The following is a 14,251-nucleotide window of genomic DNA, read 5'->3' as shown; positions in this document are numbered from 1 at the left end:
CTATGCAAATCCTTTTACCACTAACTTGGATTTAAAACATTTCCTACCTCCATTCTCTCCTTTCAACCTATAAACCCACTTATTCTATAAAGTCTTTTTACCTATAGGCAACTTACATAAATCCCATGTCTTATTTTTCAGCAAAGAGTCCATTTCTTCTTTCATTGCATACTCTTACTGAAGCTTTTTATCCACTTGCATAGCTTCATCATACCATTCAGGTTCACCAACATGAGTAAGTAAAATAGAATACAAGGAACAAGAAAATCTTTCTAGAGGTCTACTTATCCTTGTTGACTGTCTAATAATCACTGGGGTATGTGGTATTTATTTTTGTTTGCACATAATGAGAAATTGGTGGAACGTCAAATTTTGAAGTATCATCTAGCACTACATAATCATTTTCTTTCTTCTCATGTTGCTGCAGGAGATCTTTGTACAACACTTTCTCATTGAATATGACATCCCTGCTTCTTATAATTTTATGATTTTCAAAATCCCAAAGCCTATAACCAAATCCATTAATGCCATATCCAACAAATATACTTTTTTTGACTTAGCTTCTAGCTTGGTTCTATTTTTAGAATCTATATGAGAAAATGCTTCACAACTAAATGTTTTGAGAAAAGAATAACTAACCTTCTTACCAATCCATGCTTCCTCTAGAATACCACAATAAAAAGGAGTAAAGGGACCTCTATTAATCAAATATACAACAATATTGACATCCTCTACCCACATATGTAAAACAAATCCAACATGTAACCTCATGCTTCATGCACACTCCATTATAGTCTTGTTCATGAATTCAGCCACTCCATTTTTCTATCGAGTCCTTGGAATAGTTTTTTGTCAATGAATACCATTAGTAGAGAAATAATCTTCAAATTCATGATTGCAATACTCACCACCATTATCAAATCTAAGACATTTTAATTTCTTTCTAGTATCATTTTCAACCAAGAATTTCCATTTCTTAAAAGTTTGAAATATATCAAATTTTTGTCTAAGGAAATAAACCCATACTTTTTTAGTTGCATCATCAATAAATGTAACATAATAATTAGAGCCACCAAGGGAAGATACCTAAGCTAGTCTTCATACATCTGTATGCACAAGCTCTAATCTCTCACTTTTATTTTCCTTCCCAGTTTTCATGAAACTCACTCTCTTTTGTTTTCCATACACAAAAATTTCACAAAAATTCATATTAAAACATTTTAGACCTAGCAAAACTTTCTTTGAATAAAGTACTTCCATACCTTTCTCAGTCATGTGCCCAAGTTTTTTGTGCCACAACATTGTATCGCATACTATAGTAGCTATTTGTTTTCCCTACTCAACTGCAACAACTTTTCTTGAATATTTATTTTTCTCTAAAACAATCAAAGTAGAAGGAACAATATAACCTATACAAAGATATAAGGTGCCTAATTTCACACCTTTTGCTACTACAAGGAAACCTTTTGAAACCATGCAATTTTTATTATTAAAAGTAACTACACAACTCTCATCACCAAGTTGTACTACTAAAATTAAATTCCTACCAAGCCTTGGAAAATGTCTTACCTCATGTAGTAGCCAATGATTCTCATTCTACAACTTAATCTTAACTTTTTCTTTTCTAACAATCTAACAAGGTTCATTATCCCCCAAATAAACAAGCCCCAAAATTCCCTTGGACATAATCAATAAAATAACCTCTATGAGGTGTAGCATGAAATGAAGCACCATAATCTAAAATCCATGAATCATCACCACTTTCTAAAGATAGAAGTAGAGCATCTTCTTCTGATTTGTTACTTACCACATTTACCTCCTTGTTCCATTCTGGCTTATCTCTTTCATTGTTCTTTTGAGTCTAGTAATCTTTCTTCTTATGCCCTGATTTCCCACAGTACCAACAATCTCACAGTCCTCTAGATTGAGACCTCTTCCCCTTTGACTTTCCTCTTGATCATTTCTCACAATTTCTAGAATTATTTTCTCTTTTAGTCATTTTGCCTCTACTTTGTACATTCAAAGCACTTCCTAATATAGATCCACCTGAGGATTTCCTACAAGCTTCCTCACTCAAAACAACACCAATCACATCATCATATTTTAGGGTACTAAAATGTCTCTTTCTCTGTTTTTATATGATATTTCAAGCCTCTAATCAAATTTTCAAAATCAAATAGCCAATATTACAAAGATCCACCAATTTCTCAATAAACCCCAAATCGGGTATGTCCAAAATAGTGCCAAAAAACTTCACAACTTCACATATTATTAATAAATTTGATAATGGACATTTTTACAAAAATTTTAGCAGAATAATGGCCTATAAAATGACATTTCTAGATCTATATATCATTTACAGAATAGCTCCCAAACGTAGGACAAAAACCATGCTCATCAAGCTCTTGAAATTAACACAAAAATGTCCGAAAACACCACAAGAACACTAATAATCTATCTCAGAAGTTTAACCACATCCAAATTCATATATTAAGCTTTATTTTAACATCTTAAAGTCTAAAATACAGCAGCAACCCAAACTGATATGAAATACTCAACCAAAAGCACCAAACTCTTACAAAAAATACACTCGAAAACCCACAAATTTGCACTGTTTAGCACAAGGAAAAACTTTGCATGAGCTTGCACATGGAATGGATTAAAACTCCCATCCTTAGCCTTCCTAAAAACCTGCAAACTCCTGTCCTTAGGTCTCCTTCTCCATAGGTTTGGCAGCCTCTGAAGAACAACAAAGCAATAAGCAAAAATCAAGTTCTGGAATGAGCCCAAAATGCCTCCAAACCCCTTAAAAGAGGGCATAACCCTAACTCATGTCCAAGAGGGGTTAATGTAATATAATTTAATAATAATTTTTATTTATTAGTCCATTGGTTTCCAAAGATTATCCCCTTTTGCTGAAACTTCACCTTTTTCGAGCCTGCCTGCCTTAGCAAAGTTTATTATTTTTAATTATTCGAAAAGGGGACATGATAGGTACTAGCTCTAGAAATAGAATTACTCACAACCATTACCAAGCCATTCGAAATTTTAGGCAAAGAACAAAAAATCAAGAGAGCCCTAATTTCTTCATCAAAATTGATACTCATAGAAGATAACTGACTACTATTAGTATTAAACTCATTTAAATGATCTGTAATAGATCTACCTTCTGTCATTTTTATATTAAATAAATACTTTATGAGAAATACCGTGTTTGAAGTGGAGGGATTTTTCTACAACTTATTTAAGGTTTCCATCAATTCTCTAGTCATCTTCAATTTTGTAATGTTAAATACCATTGACGGTTCTAGGCATAACTGAATGCTTCCAAGTGCCTTTCTATCTAAAAGATCCCAATCATCATTTGACATAGATCCCTTATTCTAGGTTTTTCTTCCAACGGCTTCCATAAATCCTTCTAATAGAGATAATATTCCATTTGCATCTTTCATAACTAAGAGTTATGCTCATTAAACTTGTCAACCCTCAACTTACCCTCACCTACCATCACTTGCACTTAACCGTGAGACCTTCCTACAGATAGTCGCTAAAAAAAAAATGGAGATAGTCTTAGCTAAAATAAAAAATGGCGATAACCTAGCTCTGATACCACTTATTAGGATTAACCTCAGACATAAATAATAGTTACAAGCAAATATAACCAATACCAAAAAATAGTAGATCATATAAAAGGGAACACAAGACACCAAGATTTAACATGGTTCACCCAATCCCTTTGCTATGTCCACCAAGAACAAGTCCAATATTATTATTATCTAGTGATTACAACCTAATTACAATCTATAATCCCTTATAGCTCAATACCATTGCAAGAAGCTACAATATTACCATCACATTATGAAATCCCTAATCCTAAACCTTTTTATACAAGCTTTTGCCACTTCAAAAATTAGCACTAGAATAATAGAAAAATAATAGTTGATTCCTTTTACAATATAAGGGCATTTTTTTCTATGGAACACCTAGGGCATTGCCCTAGGACTCCACAAGGGTGTTTCCCCCAAACCCCCATAGAAATAATATGGGGAGAAAACTACATCATATAAACCTCCGAGTCTTATTAGGCTCCACATCACAACAATCTACTATGATAACACAAGTGCAATCAATATATCCAAGAATCCAATGATGCACACAAAGACAAAACACATTACAAACAACCATCATTTTATGAGAGAATTAATACCAGATAAAGAGGTAAGATTGGAATTTATTAATACAAAGGAGCAAGTTGGTGACATATTTATGAAGCCATTACCTAAGGATGCATTTTTGTATCTCAAAGGAAAATTAGGGTTCAATCCCCTATTTGGTTCTCACTAGAGTACATATCAGTGATGCATCAACCAAAATATATTGAAGATCTATCAAGTTGATGTAAAGAAGACATAGCTCATTTCATATGAATCTATACATGAGGTACACTGAAAAATCATTGTATAAATTCTTTGGCATTTGATGTAAAAGAGGGAGAGATTGAATATGTCATGTTCATATCAAAAGAATTGAAGGAGAGTTTTATTGATTTCAAAAATTACTGGAAGAAATTTGTATAATAGCAAGAAGGAGAACTTGATTAGACAAAGTCTAAAGATAAGATGTCAGAGGAAGACTCTCAAAGAGAATTCTCATGGATGAAGAATCAAAATGAAACTAAGGATATTATAAATCATTCTATTTTCTCTAAGATTTCTTTTCTTATGACATGTTGTGTTGCCATCAATGTCAAAGAGGGAGAATGCTGAAAACAATTATTCAAGTGTATATTGTCAATAATGTTACACAATTGTTACATTCTAATTGAGCATTGCTAGTATTAACCAAGCTTAGAAGACTTCTGTATCAGCTGAGAATTTTTTTAGAAGTAACCAAATTCTATGATCTAGTGTAAATCGATTCAAGTCAGTTACTAGAGGATTCCCATGTAAATTGAGTCAGGTTGGTTACTAAAGGATTCTTGTGTAAACCAAGTTAGTTCAATTACCAAAGGAACTCAATTTTAACCAAGTGATTCAGTTTCAATGTCTTTTGAGTGAAAATATAATGCTTTTCTTAAATTTGGCTTATGTAAGAGAAATTAGTGCATGTTAATTATTTGTTTGAAAGGGTTGTCAAGTTGACTTGACATTGGGTTTCATATATATGAAAGGTCAAGTTGTGGATTGAAATATGGAAATTTTGGAAGAGAATAAGATGTGAATAAAGAAGGATATCCAATTAAGGGTAGAACATCCAAGGAATTTAAAAGAATATTTTGATTAGGAAGGATCTAGAGGATAAAACCAGAACAGTGAACTAAATTTGCCAATAAATTACTTCATTAATCACGTCAATCATTTTTACTCTCTAACAATTGTAGTAGTGAAGAAATTTCTTAATAGAGTTAACTTAATAGTCATTTTCTAAATCCTCTAACAAGGTGGCATTTCTAGACTGAAGTGTCTTAAGACCTCTAACAAGGCCATGCCTAATAGATTAATTCAAATCCTTTAACAAGGTCACACTTTATAATGTATTTTGTAACCTTTAATAGGTTTGGATCCTGATAGGGTTCACTTTAGAAGAGTGAAAAGTTATAACTAGTTGTATTGGCGGTTTTCCCAAACTGGGTTTCCATGTTAAATCTTGGTGTTTCACATGTTCATGTTATTTTCTTACTACTTTATCTTTTTGCAACTAAGTTACTAGGGTTAATACACATTAATATTTCAATATTGCTCTGTTAATTGAGTTACAATGAATATCTAGTTCTAACCGAGTTGTGCAATGATTTTATTTAATAAGAAATTTGTATTGATATCTAAGGGATTTGAATTATTTTAGGGGTAACAGATTCACCCCTCCCATCTTAGTTACTCCTCTTATATTTCCAAAAAATCATATGCATTTGTATTAACAATGATTATAAATCAAGAATAGATGGAATCTTAGAATCATACTAAAAATACCAAAAAAACATAAGCCATTACATGCCCAAATTCTTAAATATTTATAGTTGCAAAAATTATAGAAAGCATCAAAAAAACCCTAGAATAATTTGTTGACAATGTTTTATTTTTATTATACATGATAAAATATTTCATTTTTGCTTTAAAAATAATTAATTCACAAGAAGTTATTATTTATGTGTATATTTATGTGTCTTTGTGTGTGTATAATTTGTCGGAGGTCTATTGGGAAAGAAGGATACTAAGAGCAGGGGTTGAATCATGATCAACAAATTTTTTAACTTCTTGAAACAAATAGCAAATCAAATGCATCCACTTTTAACCCATCTTATATCTAGCTCATAAACCATATAACCATAAAATGTAGTGCTGAAAAAGATCTAAGTATGCATCACATCCATAAATATGAAAGTAAATATAAACATGTATAACACACAAGATTTGGTTACCAAAAAACACTCCAAGGTGAAGGTAAAATTACAGTGTGGATGACACCCAGAAATCTTCACTACTGTAGCAATAAACTATGCCTATTAAGGCTACAATATTTGATCACTTCTAGTGATCTACCTTGTAAGGGTTCTTCCTTACTAAGAGCTTACAAGATTTATTCAGTCTACCTTTATTAAAGGATTTGAAACTTACAACCAAGTACTCTATTAAAATATTTGAATAGGCAGGTTAGGACCACTCTGTTAAGAGATTTACATTGATTCACTAGTTAGAATGTATTTGTACCTAATCCTTTGGTTATCTCTCTAATGCTAGATTATGAATCTTCTCTATTCAATATTAGTTTGATCTCCTTATTAGATATACGTTATTATGTCCTTCACTTCTTTGTTTAGCTTCTCTTTCTGATCTTTTTACTTCTAACACACAAATATAGTCTCCTTCTCTATCACTTCATCTATCTTCACATCATATTGATTTATGGTTTAGGCCCTCCTTAAATAACTAATTAATGAAACTTCTAGATCAAAATCAACAATCTGGATTCATCTATTTTTCCTCTTAGTTCTTCCATTTTTTTGATTGGCTAATCACCTCACATAAGGATCAATGATCTCTGTCAAAATGCATAATTGACTCCCTAAATTACTCATTGATCATCTAAACATGTGTAGAAGTTGGTCAAAATGATTAACCTTGTTTTTTGTGCCATTCTAAGAATGTATAAAAAAACTATCTTTTAATAACTTATATACCTTGATGCTCAGTCACAATTGATATTCATGTTGTCCCTCAACTTCTAAATGCTTGGCACATAATGTGTAGCTTGGCATGAACTATCTTCTTTAGCTTCACATTTAATAACATCTATCTTACTCAACTCATATTGTCATTCAATTCATACTAGTGTACTTGGCAACTAAAGACCTACTTAGCTCAAACTAAAATGTGAACAAGTCTACTATACAACACTCGACCTTTACTGTATGACTCAATCATAGTGATGACTAACCAACACTGCCTAGGAAATGACTAAGTAGTTCACACTAATAGACAACATGGCTTAGAGATCAACAATAGTCTCCTTTGACATTCGTGGCAAAAATACTTTGTCATGACTTAGCATTACATGCAAAATTATAAAATAAGTACTCTCCTTATAATTGTGATGCATGCTTCAAAAGACTTTACTATATACAACATATATACATGAAAACATATATAGAACATTCAATCAAAAAGATTTGATTTCATACATGCCTTTTTCTTTGTATCTAACTTCAATTTATTTCCCTCTTCATTAATCCATGAAATTTCCCCCTTGGTTTTGCCATTTATATCTACTAGGGTGCTAGTGTCAAATTATACTTATCCAAGAATGGTTTATGAATTTTTGGGATCATTGATAGAGCATTGTCCTAGCTAGATCTAACAAATTCCAAAACATTATTGTTTATTTCTAGCTCAAAAAATAGAGCAATCATACTATCTATGATGGAGAGATGATGATCTGTTTACGCTAAATCTTTTGCAGTTTGTACTTCTCTTTGCATGACCTTTATATGATGTATGAGTATTGATTGAATAGAGATCATTTTTCTCTCTTATTTGACCATCTTTAACCATCAATTCAGCTAACCTCTCTTCAGAGTAAGTCAATCTATTAAAATGAAGAGAGGTGGAACTCACATCTTTTCTCAATGAATGTCGAGATAACTTCAACTCTACTTGAATTTTATCAATCAATTGTTGATTGTCTTGTGTAAGACATTCTACATCGCATAGCTTCTTGTATAAAGAATAAAAATTTTATAAAATACCTTCTAATTTATTTACAAGAATGGAAAGTTCAACCTATTTTATTTCTATCCTTGATGAAACTTTCTCCAAAAAAAAATCTTTCAAACTTCTTTTCAGACCATTTCATCAAATTTTCATTGGCCTCTATATGATCACTATTAAATTTTTCAACAATATGAATTAACTAATTTATTATTAGTGCATCCTCCCAAATATCTTGAATATCAAATGCATCAACAAAAATATCCTAAATTTCATGTAGTACATGCCTTTGTTGATGTTACCTTCTCATACCTTCTTGATTTGACTTCATCTTCATAGTTGTTGCAAGATTTACATTTTCTCAAAAGTAATGTTTTTAGGATCATATTTAGGAAGCACTATCACTTCATTCAATGTAATCAATACAATACTTTTTAAACCTTTTCCCATCAGAGAGTTCATACTATTATGAATGCAAGACATCATCATGTGTCACTTGTGATTTATTATAGTATTTTTATGCCACAACAAAAAACACATTACACATTTCTTTGTTGAGTGTTGTCAACTATAAAAGCAAGCACTTTGAATTATTTAGCCATAATTTTAAAAATATCTCTAAACACCTTTAAATTTTGAGAAAAAAATGATTCGATTTGTCCCTATCTTTTTAAATATTAGAGTATGTTAATCAACATGTTTAGATAATGAAACATTAACTTGCATCATTTTTAATGACTTCACATATAACTTCATTCCAATATCTACCTTGTTAATTTCACAATATTCAATGAAGTCACAAAATATATAGATATATTTTATTCAAAATAAATCACTAGATTTGGACACACGATCTCTAACTTCAATACATATTGATTTCAAATCATTACATGCATGATTGCATCCTTTTCAATGACTTAACAAATAGTTTCATTTTGGATGATGATCTCTAATTTTAGTAGACATTGATTTCAAATCATTACTTGCATCCTTTTTGTTGACTTAACAAAGAGTTTCATTACAACATATTCCTATTGAGTTTCATAATATTTCCCTAAATCACTATTCAAAAAATATCTCATTATATTGGGCAAATGGTCTCTAATTCGAATAGAAATTGAGATGAGATGACTTATGATACCAATACAGTTTAGTGTGTTACCTTTGACTAGTGAATGATGTTTCAAATTTAGTTTGATGTGTTGTAGTTTAAAAATATAAAACTACTAAAGAAATTAACATTAATTGAGATGATTACAATAATACATAATTCAGTGAATTTTTTTATTATTATAAAAAAATTCAATTTCTCAAGATCTCTATCTTTTTAAATAATTTTTTTTTTAAGATATTATTCTTGTTTTTTTATTCATTAAATTTTTTCATATAATTAAATATTATTTGTTAATCCGCTCAATTACAATACTTCTTAATATTTTCAATTTCTTCTTTAAAAAGTTATGAAATATGTTAGTATAAAGCACATTGAAAACTTATAGATAAATAATATGAAAAAAATTCCTCATTTTAATATTTATATTAATTTGTCATATCATGTCATTATTGTATACCATAAGTTTGAAATAGACAAAATACTAATCACTAAAAATTACAAATTTGCATTGCTACAAAATAATGAAAAATCATAAATATACAATACTTCACTATGTATCTATCAAAAGGCCCATTTTTAACTTTAACTATAATCAAAGTTGGATGTTAAACATTTTCTTTTACTTTTCATAAACAAAATAAGTCCTTGCCATTCTAGGCCACATTTTCCCTCTATTGCTTTCCATAGTAGTAACCTTGTCATGATTTAATACGAAGTTATATTGTCTTTAAAACATTCACTTAATTGCCTTCATGATAGCATGACAAAGTCCTTCACTAGAATCTCCAATATTTTCCCTGAATTCAAAGAAACTATATTAATATACTTGTTAAAAAGGTTCCTCAAAGTTTGAATAAGTTTTGTACTCTTATATTGAAATGCATATCAATCTTTAATATCACATATTAAAGGAAATTAAAGTCAATTTTCATTATCTCACACTTTTATATTAAGAATCAATTACTAGATAATGTTCTAAACTCAATATACACAAACTATAAAATGTTAATTATATGATTACTTCTTGTAGGTTGATAAAACTCCCTTCTTTTCATAAATAATTATAAAATTTAACTAATTAGTACTTTTATTTACTATTATTTTACTTTTTGTGATAAATTTAGATTGTATTTTCTATACATGTTACTTTGTTGCAACAACTACTCATTACTAAAACTATCCGAGAATGCATTAAAAATATTTTCTACTACTCAAAACATATATTGATAGGAACCCATAAATTTTGCTGAAACAAAGTGCTAAAACTATTGGAAAATAAAAGAATATAAAAATTTCATTTTAGATTTGTGGTGAAGTTATTGAAGATCTAAAATAAAAGTATTAATGCTATATTGGTAATCAAAGAAATAAAAACCAAAGCATGAACCAAAGATTGAAATAAAACTCTGTTTTATTGATTGTGTAATAATTTTGAAATTAAAGAGTACATTATAAAGAAAAACTAAAAATCTAAACCTTGAATGCTAATCAAGGAAGATAGTAAAAACTAGAATAAAGAAAAGTAAACAATAATATGCAAAGAGATTGCATGATAATAATAGTTTTACATACTATATAAACTAATTAAAAGATAATTAAAAATGATTTCTACGAAGATAACTACAAAATGTAGTTTTATTAAGCATGAAATAAACAAAACAGTCTAAATTAAGACTGATGAGGTAGAATCATGGAATGAAACTAGGCATAGAACTTAAACTTTAAAAAAATTGGTTGTAATGCATTTTGAGTTCATTCCACTCATGAGCAATGGAACTAAATCTTCATGAGTGGTGCATGCATGCATGGTGAACACATGCCTTCAATCTCATACATGCATAAACAATGGGAATGAGATTGAGTTGATTCCTCAAAGTAGTAAACCTAGTAGTAGTGAGAGCTCTGGTGAAGATATCACCAACTTGCTCAAAATTTGGACAAAAATATAACTCCACTATACTATTATGAACCAAATCTCGAGTGAAGTGATGGTAGATTTCAATGTGCTTTGATCTAGCATGAAACACTAGATTCTTGGTCATTGCAATGACACTACTATTATCACAAAAAATAAGTTATAGGATATTCTTGAACCAAATGTAAATCTTTTAGAATCCTTTGAATCCATATTGCTTGATAACTAATTGTTGCTACTCCAATATAATCTACTTCTACTGAAGAGAGAACCACAGTTTCTTTCTTCTTACTACTCTATGAAAAAAATCCAAAAACAACTAAGAAAACATAACCAAAGGTTGAGTTTTGATCATCCATTGAATTGACCCAATCAAAATTTGTCTAACCAACTAGCTTGAACTTATCATTGGGAGAATAACAAATACCAAATTTGTGTGTACCACTCACATACCTTAAGATTATTTTTGTAGCTCACCAATGAAACTCATGTGGATCTTGCATGAATATAGAGATGAGGCTCACAACATACATAATATCAAGTCTCATTGTAGTAAGGTACATAAGGCTCCCAACCAAACTTCTATATAATATAGGATTAACATGGGGACTTGTATCATCCTTGGTTAACATTTCACCAAGGGCTATAGGAGTAGAAACTTTCATGGATGACATCATTCTAAACCACTTTATTAAATCAAAAACATACTTAGTTTGAGAAATGGATATATCTTCAAGTTTTTGTTCCATCTCTACCCTAAGAAAATAATGCATAAGTCCCAGATTTGACATCTCAAATGCTTGTTTCATTTCTTTTTTTAAATTTCTCCATGAGAGATGGGCTATTACCTATAAAAATGAGATCAACAACATAAAGGAAAGCAATCTAAATGTCATTACTGACATGTTGGATATAAGGAGTTGGCACTAAAGGACTTTGATTAAATCATTTCTTCAATAAATAACTATCAAATCATACATATGAAGCACACAATGCTTGTTTCAACCCATAGAGTTCTATTTTAGCTTGTAAACCAATTGTTCTTTTCCTAAAATTGCATAGCCAATAGGCTAATCCACATAAACCTCTTCATCTATATAACCATTTAGGAAAGCTGATTTTACATCCATCTGATAGACTAACCACTTGTTTTGAGCAGCAATAGACAATATAATTTTAATATATCAAACCTAGAAACTAGAGAAAAAAATTGTGAATAATCTACTCTAGGTGTTTGTGTGAATCTCTTAGAAACAAGTCTAGCTTTGTGTTTTTTTACAAAACCATCAGCATGATATTTCACCTTATAAATCCATTTGAGACCAACCATCTATTTGTCTTTTGGAAGTGGAACTAATTCCCATGTATTATTTTTTTGAATAGAATGCATCTCTTCATTCATAGCATAAATCTACATTGGTTCTATCACAGCTTCTTTGTACATAGAAGGTTTATTTTGAATGGAACTTAACAATGCAATGCTAGCAACTAGATACACATTATAACTCCTTTGATATATTTCATTTAAAAATTATACCTTTTGTGAGGAACTTGAACTGGATAGTGAGTTTGAACTTTCACCTGAAGAAGAACTTGGTGAACTTGTGGACTTGGGCTTGAGCTTCCACTTGAGCTTATGGCAAGAGAAGGGAATTGAACATCTTCATTACCCATTTTATTTGAATGCTATCATTTGATTTATTGATGAAGAGGATTTGAAAGGATAGGATAACAAGACTACTTAGAGAAAGGTTGAGTTATATGGTATATAAGAGGAGTACTAAGACCAAGTAAGACATTGATGATATGATATATTGTTAATCTACTTAAAGCTAAAGTGAATGGTTACTTAAGCTAAGTCAAGAAGAAGTTTTTAGAAAAAAAGTGCCTATCAAGCCTAGCCAAGCAAATAGTGGAAGTTGAGAAAACTTAGTTTAACCCATGCAAAAGTCAACATGTGCTAAGTGTCTCAAAATTAGTAAGTGTTGAGCATCAGTAAAATACAGTAAGTGTCGAGCATCAAAGAAATAATAGTGGTGACTGACAAAGGAAGACTTTGTTTATGCCAAGCAACCTAGTATTGGTTGAGTATTAGAAGACTATTATTGCTGAGTGAACAATGTGGATGTCTATTCACAACAAAAAGAGTTCAATCAAAGATCTCAAAAATATGAGCTGATAGAGTTCATTTCTTGAATTGTGTGAAACATGTTGAAGATATGTATGATGAGCTAGTGGCACAAAATTCAAGGAAAACCATTTTGAGATGAATCTAAGGAAGAATGTAAGAGAATTTTCTAGAGGGAATGTAATGGAAAGAGGGAGAATTCGATGAATCTAACCTAACCCTAAGATGGATGATTGTGATTTAGTGGAAAAAGATCATAATTTTGTTTATAAGGGGATACAAGGACAAAAGAAAATGAGTACGTTAGCAAAGAAGAAAGTAGGAGGTGTTGCTTCATATGGTGGCCAAAGGGATACATATGCAATTGGCATACTAAGCAAGAAGGCTTAAGGACTTAAAGGCTTGAAGGGTGAAAAAATAATCAAAGAAAAAGAATATGAATGCTAAGAAGAATGGATGACTAAACCAAAGATCTATAATCAATAAGTGAGTTGTGTTTTGTTATCAGATCAAGTCTTGTTGTTACTTTCTAACCATTGTATCAACCTAGATAAATCCTTTGGATTAAGGTTAACCTAATAGTCATTTGTAAATCCTTTAACTAGGTGACATTATGATTGAATGTTCTAAGGTCCTCTAACAAGGCTCAATCCTAATAGGGAGATTTAAATCCTTTAATCAAGGTCACATTTAACAGTGTGCATTATAGCCTTTAATAGGGTTGGCTCCTCACAAGGCTCACTTCAGAAGAGTGAAAATTTGTAGCATGTTACTGGTGGTTTTTCCCAAATTGGGTTTCCATGTGAATGAGTTTTTGGTGTTTCATGTTTACATTACTAAAAATCTATTTTGACCTAAGATATTAATCTATTAAGTTATGGAGTTATTGG

The sequence above is a fragment of the Cupressus sempervirens genome, chromosome 5 (assembly GCF_028749045.1).
Source record: "Cupressus sempervirens isolate cs-2001-9-10 chromosome 5, ASM2874904v1, whole genome shotgun sequence".
NCBI classification, from domain to species: Eukaryota; Viridiplantae; Streptophyta; class Pinopsida; order Cupressales; family Cupressaceae; genus Cupressus; species Cupressus sempervirens.
Note: the sequence above shows the minus strand (reverse complement) of the source record.